Source organism: Scophthalmus maximus, chromosome 14 (genome assembly GCF_022379125.1).
Source record: "Scophthalmus maximus strain ysfricsl-2021 chromosome 14, ASM2237912v1, whole genome shotgun sequence".
NCBI classification, from domain to species: domain Eukaryota; kingdom Metazoa; phylum Chordata; class Actinopteri; order Pleuronectiformes; family Scophthalmidae; genus Scophthalmus; species Scophthalmus maximus.
This window is the reverse complement of record NC_061528.1, coordinates 17,244,061-17,263,293: the sequence shown is the minus strand read 5'-3', so window position 1 is coordinate 17,263,293 and position 19,233 is coordinate 17,244,061. Positions and strand designations below refer to the sequence as shown.

General features: G+C 45.2%; 1 protein-coding gene across 4 annotated transcripts in view; it reads right to left on the bottom strand.

Annotated features, from left to right (window-relative positions):
• The window catches only part of adarb1b (adenosine deaminase RNA specific B1b), a 116,366-nt gene that overhangs the window by 50,561 nt on the left and 46,572 nt on the right, over nt 1–19,233 (bottom strand). Inside the window, exon 3 of one of the 4 annotated variants that reach the window (XM_035603673.2) lies at nt 16,340–16,444. The exons of 1 other annotated variant lie outside the window; for it this stretch is intronic. The gene's annotated coding sequence lies outside the window, so the exon portion shown is untranslated. Of the gene's footprint in view, nt 1–4,701; nt 4,848–10,854; nt 11,017–16,339; nt 16,445–19,233 lie in introns of all 4 variants that reach the window. 2 more of the 4 variants (XM_035603672.2, XM_035603674.2) reach the window with 2 other exon arrangements.

Below are 19,233 nucleotides of genomic sequence, written 5' to 3'. Positions count from 1 at the left end.
AAATAATCAGGCCCATATCTGGCAATTTTATATAAATCAGCGTCGGAGGGTTTACCTGTGCTCACGAGGTCGATTAAAAGAAGATGCGTCTGCAGATTGCCTTACCTTAAATTCTTACAGAAACCATAATATAGTCTGTCAACAACAGGTCTGTCAGCCAATCAGAACAGAGGCGTACGAGAATACGAGTCCCAACTAGAGATCACATAAAAATACAGCAGATTACAGGTAAGAACTCAACCGAGGTCCAGGTGTGCCGTGCCCATGGGCTCCTGGGTAACAGAACGTTTCTGCATTTGTGTGCGTGTCGCCCTTCCCGAGTGTAGGTGTGTGTGTGTGTGTGTGTGTGTGTGTTTCAGTACACCAAGCTATTTTGGCAACGTTGCATGATGATAGATAGTTGATTTATGTGACGGTATCGCCGCTCTATTACTTTGCAGGCTTTGAGTGAAGTTATTATTGTTATTATTAGTGTGTGTGTGTGTGTGTGTGTGTGTGTGTGTGTGTGTGTGTGTGTGTGTGTGTGTGTGTGAGATCATTTACAATTACTTTTTTGATCTTAGCAGACTCTATCAACAAACATAAGGAATCTAACCTGGGACCCAGGCGAATTCTGGGAGCTCATTTAATTTGCTCTTGCCAGACTACGGTCTGGATCCCCTCCATGTGTAAGCAATTTCCTCCGGCAGAAAAATTGCCGGTCCAATCACAACAGATTATCTGATAACGGGCGGGAGTCTATACCACGACGCGGAGAAAAGCAACTTTTGTTCACAACCCAAAGCTGCCGCTGATGAACGAGCATTTTACTACAAGTACCAGATACGTTAGAATGTCTCCCACAAAAACGGCAACACTCCCATTATGTATGGAGTAATGATGTTGAATGACAACAGTTACGGACATAAACTCGCCGACCTTGAAATCGACAGCATAACAAAATATATTTTTCTATTTCGTCAACATGGAAAATCCATCTAAATCACCATGCAAAAAACCAACATTGATTTAATGTGCATTGAATAGTGGAATTATAAAAGATATTTAAAAAAAAAAAAGAAAAGATATCACCATCATATGTCAGCCATCAACCGCCCCGCTCTATAATATTTGCATCTGCAACGGCCACTGAAAAACCTACAGTCCATCAGTCGACCACAAAACAGATGAAGTGAAGTGAAGTGAGATGGGAAGAGAAGCAGTAGGACGGACATTAGAAGACAAAACAAAAAACACAGAAATGCTCAAATATCTTAACTGAATAATAAACTCAATTTGAATTTCAGCTCCAGTGTCAGATGGTGAAATATTGGCCTATATGGAAGCCTGCCCTGAAACTATTGGATCGACTGTATAAATACACACACACACACACACACACACACACACACACACACACACACACACATACACACACACACACTTACTCCAAAGATTTTTACTGCACTGCAATGCGGTGTGACATTGAGGATAATGACTGCACTCTCTTACACACACACACATACACACACACACACACACACACAGACGTGACTGAGGAAAAACACCTCTGAATACACTAACGTCAAGGTGAGCAGGCCTGGTCGCCCACAGTTGAAATTCTTGTTGAAGTTTTTTTTTTGTTATTGGACTACACGGAGGAGCCGCAGGGATGTCGTGACAGGTGAGTGGTTTGAACTGCAACCCTCAGCACTACAATCAGTCGGCGATACGACACTATTTCCTCCGACTGCAACAAGTGCTCTTACCAAGCCTTCGGGTTCAGTCAGAGTATCTTCAGCTAACGACAGCTGGATTCCCCTCAGTGCTGTATCACTTTGAATCTTAAAGCCCCTGTGTGTCATTTTTGCACTTTTTGGCGACGTCTGGTGGTAAAGTTGCAAACCGCAACCAACTGAGCACCCGACAGGGGGACACTTTATGGTGGCGCACCGCTAATCCCATTTGCGGTTTGCCGCAGCGCTTGAAATTCAACGCAAATGCTCGTATTCTGGACCGCCTTCTGCAACCGTATTTAATGCTGCGTTCCATTATACCTCGGAACTCGGGCCCCGGAAGTCGGAGTTGTGATTTTTCCCGAGTCGCAGTGGAACCGGAACTCAGCACAACACGAGGTAGCAAACATGGAGACTTACACGGAGGTCACGTCCCCCTAATGTTACAATATTTAACTCATTCAAAGTTGACGAAAAAACATTGGTTCTCTGCTCCAGGTGATTATACACAATTACGGACAATATATTTAATTTCTGTGAATACGTCATCCTTAATATTACACACTGTAGCTTTTAAGTGCAAATTAACACTGGACCACTATTGTGAGCTGGCTACTTTTAAGATTGAAAACCACAGAAGCATAAAGGCTGACATTGGTATAATGTAAGAAACACAGTTACAACTAATTCAATTGATAATGGGTGTGTTAGATTTAAAGAAGGTGTGCGAACGATCAAGCTTTGACAATAGTATTAGTGGCGGTGGGGGGAAGGGGCATATCAAATTCAGCTCAGGGCCCCATATAGGCTAGGGCCGGCTCTGCTTTTACCTCTTGAGCGTTTGGCTCTTTGACTGCTAACTAACTCCGTCTGCCTGTGGTTTGGTGCTGGGCAAGTTGTGGCGGTAGAAAGCTGCTGAAGTTTTACTCCCTGGAGCTGAGACTAGAATAACACAGTCAGACAAATATATTACCCTAACTCGTTTCATCCATTGGTGTTGGTGTAGCTTTAAAGTTTTGGATAAAGGTTAGAAAAAGGTGGCAAACATGTATAAAACAAGCGGGCACACATGAAAAACAACCTTTACATTTCACTTTCAAATGTTTGTTTTAGCGATGTCTTTTTCATACACCTAACTCATCCTGCATATTCATTTCTCACACTGACTATTTATTACAAAGGGTCAGTCTTAATAATCTGGAGAGGTCGTAACATCACAGGCCACATTTTTAATCGTCTGCGTCAAACCTCTCTCAGCAAGAGCTCCGGGAGATTTTTTTACGAGCTTGGCCCCAGGTTGGGACAAACATGAAACGAATTCATTCTTCCGAAACAAACTGCCGCATGTGCATGTGACGTGACTGACGGAGCTCATAACGTCTGAATGCCGTTTGTGTGCAGTAACACGATAAAAACGACAACAAACGCCGCGCTGCAATGGAACTGTGCTTGCACCGGGGGAAGTTTGAGGTCATGCCAAAAATAAGCCGCGCAAACTCTCGCTCTCCTGCCGCACCTGCTCTGACGGGACTGTACGCGGGCACCCACGTGCGACGGGCACCCACGAAGGCGTCCGTACATCCGAGTGTGTGCGCATCAAAGAGAGTGCATGTATGCGATCGTCTTCTCTCTTGGTGTTTCTTTCTGGGGCAACTATCTGGGGAGCTGTCAGGGCCTCGGTTAAGTGGGCAGCTGGCCATCACAGCAGGCACGCACACACACGCACGCACGCACGCACGCACGCACGCACGCACGCACGCACGCACGCACGCACGCACGCACGCACGCGCGCACGCACGCACGCACGCACGCACGCACGCACGCACAGGAAAGCATAGAGCCACCAGGTAACATCTGCATTGCCGCCGCCCAGAGCGAGTATCCAGCGCTGCCACCTGAGCTGTCATCACGTTGGAAGCAGAGGAGTGAAAGGGGGAAAAACTCCCCGAGTGTGACCTCGTCTGCATGAGGACAAAATGCTCGACGACTATAGTCTGAGTCTGACAGCAAATCAGACGGCGGAATGTGTCAGCGTACAGTGCGTGTCCTCATACGCAGACACTGGGTTCATTGTCGTTGGACGGGAACGCGGAGTTCAAGCTAATTAACCACTCGCGAGATGGGAGACTGAATCCAGGCCGCACAGCCTCTCCAGGCCCCCTTTTCTCTCAGCCTTCCTGTCGTACAATGGTGGCCCGGGCTTTCCCACAGCGCTTCCATTCAGTGGTCGCAGATAGGATTACACCAGGGGTACTGGAAAAGTAGGCCACGGCATGTTGTGCTGTGTGTGTGTGTGTGTGTGTGTGTGTGTGTGTGTGTGTGTGTGTGTGAGAGTGAGTGAGTGAGTCTCACATTGGGACTGTATGAGATGACACCACACAAAATGAGGGTATCCAGTAAAGCAGGCTCAAGCTTACACCTGGTAAAATGAGAAGCGTTTGTGGGAAGCCTTTGTCAATATGAGCTATTCCTGCAGGACCAGCAAAAACACAAGTGTACACTAACGCACACACTTTCACGGGCTCTTCATCCTGGAATAGGACATATACGCAAGTTTGATCTTTAAAATCAATTAAAGACGATGAGTGCAGCGTTTGCACGCGAGACCGGCCCGGAAAAGCCTTGTGGCTGCTGTGCAGCCAGGTGCAGGATAAAAGTGGGCCTGAAGCACACATGGAAAAAATTTATTCGAACTCTTACGAGGTAATCTTTTATTACAATTGCGGCCTTCATCAGGTAATCGCTGACAAATTGCCCTGAGGGAAAATGTCGCAAGGATAGTTTTTTTTCCCCGTTTAGGCGCTGTATCTACCTTCCAGCTAGATTTCCTGAAAGGGGACTTGGATATCATGAGAGCTGCCGCAACCCTCCCTCCTCTCTCATTCATATTAAAAAAACTGTCTTACACTCTGGAGGATAAATGAAGTGAGATCTGTGGCGATGTGGCAAAGCTACCAGGCAGCTGTGTGTCGTGCGGTCGGCTCACCAACGGCTCAGTGACCCGCCGAGATCTCGCGGAGTGGGGCCCGGTTAACCTCAAACTGCTCCAGTGTGTCCGCTCAGCGCCGACTATCTGGGCATCGGACGGCGCCCGCCCGTGAGTTCATGTAAGGCAGAGCGCGAAAAACAGACCTGACAAAAACAACAGCAGCATTAGAAGTCAGGCTGAACATACCCTGTGGCACGAGGGGGCGATTAACAATCACCCTCCCGTCAGAATGACCCTGGGGTGGCAACAGTGCTATTGTAAACAGAGCAAAGTGGCAGCCTCCCGGTGCGCCGTGGATGGTGTCAGTGTGCCAGGCCAAAAAGCCGCCATGCAGGAAGTGAGGCACGGGGCAGATGTGGCGCCCAGGCCCCGATCCCCCTTCCAGGTAACTCCCCTAACCCCCACCGACCAACTCCCTAGCTTTTCCACTCTGTTTTTTTTTCTCCCTCCCTTCTCCGGTCGGCCCGACGCACGCCAACACAAATAGAGTTGTTTCCTTTTAGTGCGGTGAGTGTTGTAAGCCTTAAATGATTGAATGTTTTGCTCCCAGCGGCCGGCAGCGGAAGACTACAGTTGCTCCGGGGCACCTCTCAGGTGTGAGCGTGTGTGGAGTGCTCCGCCGATAGATGAATGCTTGAAGAAAGACAAGACGACGTATGAAGCAAGGTGACGTGTACAGCCCCCTGTTAAAACACACACACACACACACACACACACGAGCTGAGCGCAGTGAGTCAGTATCAATAAGATAGGTTGGTGGAACTTCTTTGTGCGACTGCCATCTGGCCGCGGCTGCCTCGGGGGCCGGCTCCACTACATGGACCAGTGAACAAAGCTGGTCGGATTTCTATCTTTCTACTGTACACTGTCTGTGGAAATTTTATATTTTGCTGCCTGTGTAGCCGCCTGTTGCCTTGGCAGTTGAAAAATAAATGAAAAAAAAACTGTGATGTTGACAACTAGAATTTCCCAAAAAACATGGGCGGCTGCAGGGCGTCTTTTGGAGGAAAAGGCGCCTTCAGGCAGGGAGTTCTGCAGCAGCCGTGACAAAATACACGATGTACTAATGAATCACTGTCTGGGGGAAAAAAAATATTAAATGAAGGAAAAGAAGAAGAAGGGGAAAAAAAAAAATCACACTGTGACACCAGTGCAGTGCCATCCTCATCCAACCATCCAAATTATGCAAAGTGGAAGTCAGTTCTTGGAATCCAATACAATGTGACACCACTTCAAAATGTCATACTGAGTCAGATTCGGTATTTATAGGGTTCTTATAAATACAAACAGACAATTGCCAAAGAAAAAAAGAAAAAAGAAGGTCCATCTGCTCTAATTTTCTGCGCCCTGTTTGTTCGGCTGTTGCACCCGGAGAAGTATTCAGTGCCGTTACACTGCAGCGCTGCATTTGACATCCCCCTTTCACCAGGCGGAGGGTTACGTAAGGGTGACTGTAAGAGTTTTGTAACAGAATTCAGGCAGCGCTGCATCACTAATAGCCACTTTTAAAGTACACATGGAAAAAAAAATTACTGAGAGATAAAATCCAGGTTTTATTGTCAAAATATTATTTCTTTTTTTAATTCAATTGTATCCTCACTCATATGAAATTAATGAGCAACATTTTTTTCATTATTGTTCTTTCTATGAAGCATGCTTTAATTTTTGACACTTCAACGAACATCTCGATTTTCAGTTAATAACTGTACGGCATCATCATCCGCTTCCGCGTCCAGCCAGTGGGCTGAAGGACTTGCGGTCCAACGCGATGAGAACTTGCTGAATCAGGAGGCTTTCAGTGTCATTCGCACATTCGGCCATTCGAGGAAGAAACGGACAGAAATAGAACGAACGTGGGGGCAGACGAACAGCGTGGACGGTGAGAGAGGCAGAGAGCTCATGATCGAGTGGAAATGGCACGGGGAGCCGATGTAAATGTGAAACTGAGTGCTTTTCGGATGCCGAGAGAGGAACAAGGTGAACCCGCCGCCGCCGATGCCTCGTGAATCCTCCGCCTGTTTGTGCACAATGAACAAACGGAACATGAAAGCAGAGGCTCCTTATCACCGAACACTTGAAATCCGTCTACAACTGCTGGCTTTAATGACAAAACAAAGAGGCCATTGATGTAAGAGACACTTCACAAAAACGAAAAGTGTGCTGTCAAGGGATGTGCTTACCGGGGATTTCGGAGGACATGCCACGATGCTACTGTTTTGAAGAATTAAGAACCAAAAAGGAAAGTGGGACCCAGTGGCTCCCACAGTGGAGGGCTACGAACACTTAAAGCTACCCTGTGAAGTATTCTTGTATGCACACAAAGTTAAGAGCACATTCAGAGTTTTCCACTTAATTGCATTCATTTTATGTTGTCATTTTTCTTCCATCCACGTGTGCTGGGTTGTTTCGCAATTGACTGCATATCCACGGTCAACTCTTAATCTGTGGAAGTAGAGGTGTGTACCACTGCCGCACAAATCTGCCATGTCAAGTGTTAAAAAGACAAATCCAGAGGGTGCCTTTATATTGGTTGTAGTGTTTGGTACAACACACGAGGAGAAATGATGGGTAGGGATGCAGCGGTGCGGAAGACAATAAACTCGTGACACTAACCACGATTTTAAACATTAGATTTCGCTCACTTCACACTTTTGGTGCTCTTTAAGGTGTGTCCTATTAATTACCTGGACTGTGGCAGGCGGGCCATAGCCCAAATTGGTCCTGCCACACTTTCAAAATTACCCAATTCCCCCCCCACACTTTTCGTGAGAACATAAAAGATCTCCAGCTTAGTGTTTTGTGCCGCTGCTTCGTTGTAGAGCTGTGTGCAGCGCTCCGTTGCTCTCTCTCACCACACCCACCCTCTCTCTACTCCAATCGTTTGTGTGTACGTGACATTGTGTCCAGATGCTGCAAACTTCACGAGAGAAAGATTCCCTCCTCAGCGTGATCAGGTTTCCCTTTTTGGCGTCAGGTGAAACCTGAAATGTTGCCAAATAAGGAGATTATGCTTTTCAATGATGAGGCTCGATTACGTCTCTCCTGCCAAATATGTAGTGTGCTGGTGATTTTTCGGACTAACTTTTTTTTTCTTGTGACTTTTCAGTGTAACACAAACAGATTGTGATCCATCAATTAATCTCTGTCAACTAGTGAGCCGAAACGGACAGATGGTGACTCATCTGTGCAGTGCGGTGCCTGCATCTTTTCCCCCCGAAGGTCAATGTTTCATGAAAAATGTCACTTGACGTGAGTGGGTTGGTATTTATTGAGGCGTGGCACAAAAACAGTGCAAAAAGCCCTGACAGTAAAATTATTCATTGTACCTGTGAACTGCTGCGGTGTTGTAAATATTTTTTTTTTCCCCCCGCGGAGTAAAATGTTTTATACAAACTTTTCCACTTTGTATTAGATTCATTCATCATCCATTATGAAGCAGCAGCAAAGAATATGTGTGTATGTGCTGATATATATGTTTGGTCTTGGGAGGAATTACAAATATTTTAACTGCAAAAAGAGGAACTGCTGAGCTACGTGGTAGGGCAAGGAAACTGAACTGTCATAATCATTCAAACTTTACTGACGTGTTTTTTTAAATAACTCCAATCCAATCCATCGCTTTCTTTACAGTGGAGGCCGTTCAGTGCAAACGGGTGATTAATGTTTTGAAATCTGCAAATTGCACCTTAAAAGCTTCAAGAGAATTGCGATGAAGAAGCTTGTCCTTCTTAACAGTGTCTCCGGAGAGTCACTCTATTTACCCCGAATTCTTTTCGTCAGGCATGGACGCTTCACCGCAACACATTAGAACTTCAGAGGAAACTGCAAACGTCCTGAAGGGAATGGCTAGACCCAGCTATGTGCAGTCTTCTACTTCATTCTCCCCATCTTGTGTCTCACTGTGCACATGCAAGCACACTGATTCTGAGAATTATCATTTTGAACACAAGCCACACTCACTGGACTGACAGAGCAATCAATTAGGAGAAACATTCTCCATCATTTCCGTTTAAGCACATCATCACTTCGCTTATGACAGTCTAATCATTTCAAACAGGCCCTCTCTTGGCTCTTGGTGTCCGGGTGTATGTTTGATAGTGTAGGGGTGTGTGTGTGTGTGTGTGTGTGTGTGTGTGTGTGTGTGTGTGTAGTTTTGGGGTAATGATGGCACAGAGCAGCAGCAGATGTGAGAGGTAATTCGGATCCCCCTGAGACGCTTTGTGATGTATTACAAAGCATTATGGGTAGATTTCCTGTCATTGAACTTGAGTGGACTTCAATGACAATGTTCTGTTCTCTCCTGGTGCGCGCACACACACACACACACACACACACACACATGCGCGCGGTGACAGGGTGTTGCGTTTAGTGCAGTCTGTAACGCCCCATCTCTGGACACCTTTACAAACGTCTTATAGCCCACCTGTTCACAAAGGCCTTTGACCACTGGTCTCATCATCCCTAGCTTCTCTTGTCTTTTCTGCCCCCTTGAACTGTTTGTATTTTTTATTTTCCATACTCTGTAAAGCGGCCGAGGGCACCCTGAAAGGTGCAATATAAATCCAATTTATCATTCATAACTCATGATCCATTTTGTTGGCTTTGATTTACACCCATTCATTAACTTAAACTGTCAATCCCAAATTCTGAATGGCTACTGACGCAGAGGTTGCACTGCGCGCGTACACACTGTACTCTGTGTCTCAGGCCGGCACTCGTGTGGTGAAGCGCTCGGGGCCCTGTTTATGTAACTAGTTTTTTTCCGCACATGGGAATGGGTCACACTCCCGGTGCAACGGTGACACAATAGAAGAAGAGACTAACGCGCGGGGGGACAGAGTAACGTTGAAGCGCCTCGGTGCAGACAAGCCGAACGCGCTATGATTTACGGCAGCAATGTCCCAGGGTGGGCACGATGCGCCGTTGACGTCGCCGAACACGAACGGTGCTCGCATTTGCAACGGAGTGAGGGAGAGTTGAACTGACATAATGGGACACACTTTACATCTAAAAAGGTGGAAAGTGGCAGAGGCAACCAGAGTCAACCAGAGGCACACAGACTGTTGGCAGCAGCCTTTTTTTGTTGTTGACATGAACAGACAATGAGGTCATGGGCTGCCAGGGCTGTTTTTTGGTTGTTACTGCCCACCCAGGGCCCTCGACGGCGCCCCCGGCCGAAGCGCAGCTATTGATAATTGCTTACCCCCAGAACAAGCTGTACACTGGTGCTCATTTGACACTGTGATCGGATTGTTTCCAGCCTCTATATCAATTTCCCTATCACCTAAAGAGACACAAAAGTGATTTTGGTCACTTACACCTACAAAATGGGGACTGGAGGTAGAGAGCACGGGAGAAAATGCAGTCATCCACAGAGAGAAGTGATTGCCCCCCCCCGCCCCAAGTTTCCAAAATCAGAAAGAGAAGACAAGCTTCATCCTTATAGATGCATCGTAAACATGTATATACGTCAACAGCCAGCCAAGAGTGCATAATGTCATCCGACTGCTTATGAGTGCACTTAAACATGCCAGCAAATTTATGTCATTTTGTGGCATGCAACATTCAAGAGGAAGCCATTTGTCGTTCTATCACATCAATTTTTCATGTATGGTCTGAGCGGTCATAAAATGTGCTGGCGTTCAGCCGCATCGCCGCACGGACGACAGTATAGGTTTTGAACTGAGCCGTATAAACTAAAAAACAAACACTTAATAAAGACGGGGGGGAAGGGAAAGTAGGCAGGCTACAACAATCTCTTATTACTAAATCTATACAGGCAAATATGAGGCATATTTTGCTGAAAGACAAAACCTCATCCTCCAATATTTCATTGGTTTGCAAGAGGCAATCTCCAATATCAAATATCAGAGTTCTTCCAGGGCATTTTGATGGAACAGTTTTACTGCAGCTTCATAAATGCCTGGCTCCTTTTTAAGCATCAGTGACTCATTAAGCTCCAGGTAAAATAGCTGTCAAAATCTACCCCGTAGCGCTCTTGTTAAAAAGCCTGGAACATTTTTTTCTTCTTCTAGTGCGCAGCACCGCCAGTGCAGAGCGACACAAACAAATAAACTGCAGGCGGCAGTTTCAATTACTGATTACCCCAGTCAGCAAAGTGAGTAACAAAACAGTCGTTCCACAGTGTACCTCCGTTTCTGGGACTGTCTGCAAAATGAGGAATAAAGTGCTGCTGCCGTTTGAAAACTGCATCTGGACTTTGGTATCTTTGTCCGTGCCGGGGATGAAGAGAGGAGGAGCCGTCGAAACCGTCAGGCAACTGCGCAACACTTTCCCCTTTCCGTGTGCACACTGGAAAACATAACAGTGAAGCTGCACTTTAAAATTCAAAATGAAAAAAAAAATAAAAAATGATAACCATCTTTCACCGGTTGAGCTCATTAGGTGTTTCTCAGTATCCTGATTTGCTCTGTAGCAGTTTGAGAAATGCAGCAAACACGTGGTTCAGTGTCCAACTGGATGTGAAACACTGAAAAGCCATCTCCCGCTCACCATGAAACCAAACACACTGAGTCTGTTTTTGAGTTGGTATTTTCATATAAATATATGTACATACCCCCACACACACTGTGTTGTATTTGTTTACAGAATTGCTCTTACGGTTGATGGAAGACCTGAACGAGCCAGCCGCCCGCCCCTTCTGCCAAGGAACACAGGGCTGATAACGAGTGACTCATCAGTGCTAATTCACTGAGCTAATTTTATCAGCAGACTTCGCAGGTCTGAAGAAACCTCGCTAAGGCAGAATGGATGAACAGCATGGAGCTCGGCACCAACACGGCCGCACCGTCAAAGAGCTGCCAGGTCCTCTGTGTGTGTGTGTGTGTGTGTGTGTGTGTGTGTGCGTGCGTGCGTGTGTGTGTGCACTGCTATGCTGACGGCCCTTTTTAAGTAACACACATATTTCTGTTAGAACTGACCAATACATCTGTGTATCTGGGATACATTACTTCCTTTGAAGGGATGTGCAATTCCTAATACAACAATGGCAATCTTAAAAGTGTGATAAAAATGTGTGTTGAGGCTTTAATTGGCACTGAACTCACCTTCTCTGACTGTTTTTTTTTCCACGTTAATCCTAAAATAATGAACTTTGCAATTAAAGCCTCGACACGCTGGCGGCGGGTCTTTTTCGCTGCAGTCGCGGCAGCGCGGCTCTCGGCGCGGTTGTCCGCCACCAGATGGAGCGTTTGGTAATATGTGCATGCGGCTGCATGTGTGTGTGTGTGTGTGTGTGTGTGTGTGTGTCGCAGTATGTCGATCTGGCATCGCCATGCCGCTTATTCCAGTTCTTATATAATGGACATCATTCCAGAAAAAAAAATCCTGACGGCAAACTCATGCCGTGACGCGGTCACGCCGAAAGGGCCCTGATGCCGCAGGGAGCAAACAACATCACTACAGATCACAGATGTTATTCACTCAATAGAGCCAATAAAATACACACACACACGTGCGCGCATGTACACTTGTTGTAGGCCAAACACCCCCCCCCCCCCCCACACACACACAACAACTGAATCTTTTAAAATATGACCCCAGATGGATCTGTTGCACTTGTAGGAGGTTTTCTTATGTGTTATACATCTGTGCGTGTTTTTATTCACTCTTGACTGTGGTTCAGTTACAGATTGCGTTGGCTTTCCAACACCAGCGTTATATTTAAGCAGGTGGTGTTTGTCTGCAAGATGGAGAGATAGCATGAGAATAAAAGATGAGGACCAAGATTCAAGTGTTTTGAGTTTCAACGTCACCTATGGAGAACTATGTCTGCCGTGGCGTTAGATATACAGCATACGGTTTGCCCCACCAATCTGAATCTAAAAATAAAAGTGCTGTTATTATTCTGAACCAACATTCGAAAGGCAGAGTAAGAAACTACGACAACACTGAGCGCGAGCACAACATACGAGGCAGTCGCGGTGTTTGGCTTGAACTTGGTTTTTTCTTCTTCCTCTTACGAAAATAAAAATTGGGCTCATAACCATAATCCCGACCTCTAAGGCTGTAATCAGAGGGCAGGTTACTGACAGCCGGCCCTATTCAAAGAGTCATGGTGAGGTTAACTTGGTTTTTGGGGGGAAGGAAAAGCTCCGGGCACTTTTTCCTCACAAGCACAAACCACACGCTCGGAAAATAGCTCTACAAATGGGTGGCAATGCAGTGGTTTTACTACGTATTCAGACTCCCCCACTATAAATGCAACTGTAAAAGTATAATGCGTGTGTGCCTTATTCATTGAGGTGAGCAAGAAGCCAGTGTTAACTCTATCAGAGCTTCAGACGTCCTCTCCAGAGATGATGGAACCTGGCGCCAGGACGACCATCTCAGCAGCAATGCAGCGATCAGACATTTATGGCACGGCGGCGAGACGGGAGACACTTTGAGTGGAACGCACATGACAGCCCAATGTTTATCAAACATTCTCTGGTCCTTTGGACCTGAAGTACAAACGCCACGTCTGGCACTGCTCATCACTTGGCTAGTACTGCGCCATCCCTATGGGGAGGCATGATGATGGCAGCATCATGCGCCGCGGGGAATCTTTGAAGGAAACCTTCTGCAGGGTTCACACGACCTGAGACCGGAGCCGCGCTTCACCTTTCGGCACGACAATGACCTGGCAGTTCACACATGCGGCCCGTTCATACTGATAGACATTGACAGGATCTGCCTGGAATATGCTCACTGCCTTTAGTAAACGAATGCTTCCCATGCACTAGACGACCTTGAGAAGACACTGAAAAGACTTTTAAAAGTCGGGGGACAGCGCAACACAGGTAGTCTCCATGCGACGTTGCAGCAAGTGTTCCACTACGCGCTTTTCTGCTTCCTGTTTGGCCCTGGTAATAGCTCGCCTAAAAGCTTACGATCCTATCAAACACGGTTGATTTCAATCGGAACGTCAAGACGAGAAAAAGACTGACTTAGCACAGCTGGGATCAGCACCTTACACCAAACCATCGAGATGGCGGGCGCGCCCCTCCACTCGAGCAAAACTCTCACGATTTTACAGCGACATTGAAAGTGTGTCTGCTTTTCCAGCGAGTGGGAATGAGGCCTCAGACTTCCTGGACCCCAACAGCATTAATACAGAATGAATACAGGCCTCACTTTTGAATCAGAGAAAAGAATTGTAATTATATTATCATATTTAAGAACGTTTTGCCATGGAAGCAGTACGTACTGACAAACGGCTCCGTCTGTGCACGTACGTCACAGCTCTTATGAAGCTGTGCTAGAAAAGTTGAGCCAGGGCAGGGTTTACTTCTTCAGCCCCCTGCCTCGGAGATAACCGTCGCACCTGAGCAATCTATCTTGGCCCTCCTGTCCATTTGTCTGCTCTCCATTCTGCTCGGCTGCCCGCTGCTCGCGGACTGAAAGGTTTGCTGTGCTTAGCTTGTCAAAAACCTGGAGTGCACATAAACAGCCCATGCATACACAATGTCTGATAAACACTCACATCTCTATTAATATTTGAAAAAATCCTACAGCGCAGTCTCTTATTGAACCGTTTCCCCGCCCGCTCTCTGCCACTCTGGGAGCAGCTCCGTATGATCCATCGTGTTTGTATTGACTGGGGGGAGGGCACTCAGTGACTCACTGAGCTGTGAAGTGAAAACCTCAGAACGGGTCCTCATCCGTGGCAGCACAATGCTTTTCCCAAAGCCCGAGTTGGGCAGGATTTATTGTAGATCGCAGGCGTTTGTACTGTAAAATACGGGCCGGGCCGCTGCTTTGTAATGACGAGCGAGGAGGGTCCTCCTTAGTTTAGAGACGGATAAAAAAAAAAGAGGATGCGAAACGAGCCGGCCGCTCGAGAGGACGCGACGGCTGCCATTTAGCAGAGAAGTTGGGTCCGTGGCAAATGACAAGTGACAGCCAGCAAATCTCCGTGACGCGGTGTGTAAAAGTTGCATGCAGCACTGGAGACACTTATTCCCATCGCAGCATCGAGTCGACACAAACTTTACAAGGATCAACACGCCGTAAAACTCAACTGACAAGCTTCAGTCCATCCAACACCCAATGCACACGTTTGAGGAAACAGGAAATGTGTGTGTGTGTGTGTGTGTGTGTGTGTGTGTGTGTGTGTGTGTGTGTGTGTGTGTGTGCGTGCAAGTGTGAATGCTCTCCCCTTTCTTGTAGTTTAATAAAGATTGTTAGAATGCAATTATTATATTATAAGTCAAACTCCTCATGTGTACATTTGGTTTATTTCTGCGTGACACTGTACATTGGCCGGTTTTATAATGTGGTTATTGAAGTTTTCTAAAGAATATTTATCAAAACTGCTTTCACTCTGACTGCTTTTCTCCATATGAACCCGACTGGCCTCTCGGGTCATTTGAGATTAGATTAGATACTTCATTGACCCTGGAGGAAATGTAAGATTTAGTAGCTTTCTGCTAACCAGCCCCAGGATCCAAAATAAATATTGAGAAGTAGAATTTAGTTCTTACATTTTTTTTTTAATTCTGGGACTCCACTGGAGACGCTTTGCGTGATCCACAGTTCAAGTGGATCCTTATTCATCTCAAACCCGCCTGTTATCCGAGACGGGCAATTTAATCTTTATTCTGATTAGCTGATTGTCAAGATGCATGTCCAGGAGCAGCGCACCCAGCACTTAGTGATTATTAATGTAAAGTAAACCTGAGCCTTTGGTTATTTGTAGGCTTGAAGTACATTGAACGCCTATAATATTTCTCAAGCAGTGTTTTGGGAGAATGAGCATGTGCTTGGAGCAGACGACCGTATATGGGAATCCCGTGTTCAGAAGCAGTCTTGACGTCTGAGATTCTGTCGCACAGGGACGACAGTTCAACATCCGAAATTATATATGACACATTTAAGATACTGATGGACACTCCTCTGTGTATCATAGGAATTAAGATAATAAAGAAAGAAATTTCACTTTCTTGAAGCTGGGTTTTCCAGCCACTAATCTCTAGTGTACCTCACTCTTTCTTCTATTGCACACGCACGCACGCACTCAAAGAGTTTCTCTGAGGATTTCAGCGATAATGAGTAATATTATTTTTTTCCGGCCTGAGCAAATACAAATGCGCACGCACACCTCAACTAATGCAGGACCAAGTCCTTTCTTCTTCTTCTCTCTCTCTCTCTCACACTCACACTCACACACACACACACACACACACACACACACACACACACACACACACACACACACACACACACACTCTCTCTCTCTCTCTTTCACAGCCTCACCATATCCAGAGTGCTAATTATGGTTTGCCCATTAATCAGCAACAGCTGTAATTATACTAATTCCAGTGTGTAATCTGATCAAGGTGAGGGAGATCAAATCACAGCCTCTCTCTCTCCCGCAAGGCTTGCAGGGGGTTTTTCAGTGACGGCGGCGAGGTTGTAAAGAAAATTGGCTTAGACCACAACAATCTGATGTGACTCGGTACGGTGGCTGATTAGAAGGAGCAAAGGAAGAATGTGTGTGTGTGTGTGTGTGTGTGTGTGAATGAAGGTTTCTCTGCTGACTCTAAGACATATTGTGGCTGCTAAATTGCTTTTATTAATATAACAATAAGTATATTATATATATAAAATCAACCCACGGGGACTGGTTGAGTACCTTTAGTAAGACAGCGACGACTGTGCAGCCTCCTATGTATTCGCTTGGGTTTCTCGTGTGACGTGACCTTTATTCACTTCAACAGCCTGGAGTCTTCAGTGTTTTCTAAGGAAATAGACCGCATTTCAGAGCGCGTAAAGCAGATCTCAGACATGGTTTACTCGTATCTACAATGCTCATTACTTTCTAAAAAAATAAAAGAACGTTTGTGTCTTTCTTGCTTTTCGCAGTGTTTATATTAGAGCCCGACCAATACATCGGTTGGCAGATAATATCGTCCGATATTAGCCTTTCACAGACATGTATCTGTATCGGCCGATATGTTTAGAGCCTGAATGATATTATCGGCCAACTGAAATGAGCCTTCAAATGTGCATTTATGTTTACATTTTAGATAAAATAAGTGTTTAGTCTTAATTCAAGTTCTATTTATCTGGTAGTATTTGTCATTTTTATTTGTTTTTATGATAGTTTATGGTTAAACTAAAGTATCAAGCCTCATTTACATTTCTTTGTCATAAAAGTTTGATAGACATATTAGAATCATACATTCATACATATACATATACTGTATGTATACATATATACATATACACACACACACACACACACACACACACATATATATATTTATATATATATATACATATACGCATATCGGCCAATGTACCGGTATTGGGAATCTTGTACTCCTAATATCAATATCGGCCCCCCAAAAAATCCATATCGGTCAGGCTGTAGTTTATATTAGATTTCAAGACACGGTGTGAAGTGAGGGCAAACACGAAACGCAATAACCTGGTTCATTTAGATATTTGTACGCGTGTCCAAACCCGACTCTTGATGGCGGTCTGACAGTGATGAGCCTGACAGACACCTGAGCAGCACGCTGCGGTTTAGCTGTAACACAATATTCCACCATCTGCTGTGTTGTCCCGTGTTAGTCGAGAAGCTGTTTGCTGATGTGCAGCGATCATATTTTGCAATTCAGTGCAGCCCTGTGTAGTGTGCATGTGTGTGTGTGTGTGTGTGTGTGTGTGCGTAGCTGGCTGAGGAGAATCTTTTCGTGTCGACTTGAAATGAAAAGCTTGGAACGACCGGCAACCGACACAGACAAGCATGATGGATTTTCATTACCCGTGAGGTGCATCCATAAACAGCACTGTGCCGTTTGTTATGTGCGGCTGTCTGTAATTATTGTGTGAACTGGATGTCAGATCAGACGGGCTGATCTGAGGCAGCGCCATCTGCAATCATCGTGCCAAACTGTTGCTAACTGGCAACAACTCTTTTTGTTGAAGGCCGGGATTTCAATGTGTGTGTGTGTGTGTGTGTGTGTCAGTATCTGAATGTGTGCGTGTTTATCGTTGCATCGAAGAGCAGCTCAAGAGAAAAAGACCAATGCTTAAGTGTTGCATGTTGGTAACATATACAACACTTAACTTCAACACAAATTGGACTTGAGTTTATTTTTGGGGGGGTTTTGTATTATTTTCAGTGGTTATAGAGAAGAAAAAAAATACCAAGCAATATTGATTCCTCACATCAGTGGCGCCTTAAATGAAATGGACTGCATTCATTTAACGCTTTTCTGGTCCACTCAAAGCGCTTCTAGCTAGACCTCTGTCATCAGTCATGCATCTCATTCACAGCGCTGCCAACAGCCATCGGGGGCGACTCGGGGTTCGCCGTCTTGCCCAAGGACACCTTGGTATGTGAAGTGGATGAGTCTGGAATCGAACCATTAACTCTCCAATTAGTGGAGGACCCAGTCCATCACCTGAGCCACAGCCGCCCCCTATTAAAATTTAAATATAATCTTGACATAAAATACCTGAGGAGGCTAAACTAGCACTCAAAACTAGAGCCCGACCGATATATCGGTTGGCCGATAATATCGGCCGATACCCATATGTCTGTGAAAGGCTAATATCGGCCAACTCTTTTGAGCCTTTAAATGTGCATTCATGTTTACATCTTAGGTAAAATAAATGTTTATTTTCTTTCTTCAACTTCTATATATTTGGTTGTATTAGTTTTTTTTCTCCCAATTTATAGTTATTTACGATAATGTTTATGGTTAAACTACAATATTAAGGCTCATTTACATTTCTGTCATTAAGGTTTGATAACGACATCTTAGGAATCATTGAAAAAAAAAATATATATATCTATATCAGCATCTATCGTATCAGGAATATTGTACTCCCTAAAATCGATATCAGCATCAGCCCCAAAAAAATCCATATCAATCGAGCTCTACTAAACACATGAAACATCACCTTGTATTTCTCTGGCATGTCTTGGGCCAACTTTGTGAACCATGTTTATACCAAAACCATTGGTATAAATTATGTCACCTAGAGGAAATCCACTCGGGCACGTGCAGAACATGCAATCTCCCCTCAGAAAGCCCCTGCCCGCCGACCACCGGATCACCAAACCACCCCAATTTAGAAACATTTCATAGTTTGTCCAATATAGGTTGTTCGATATTGCCCAATCCTCTTAATTACCATGGCAACTGATGTCGAAATTTCAATTCTGGCACTGCACATTTGCAGTTTACAATAAAGACGGCAGATTTAGTACTCGAAACTCTCTATGATTTTTATAGATTACATTTTTTTAAGCAATGGGTCCTTGATATCGGACAGAGATAGACAAAAGCCAAAAGCAGCCTCTGATTTCTTGCCAGTGACCGTTGAAATTTTCTCAGCCAAATCGATGCCGTCGTGCTTAAAGTCACAAGGTGAAGCTTCATGTCCCTGACAAAAGCAGGTGAGGTTGGTCTGTTAATGACTCTGTGTACTGTGTTTGAATAAAATTTTAAAAATCTTTGAGTATACAAGATAACTGTAGTTTTTTTTACAAATGCAACACTGCCTCAGGTA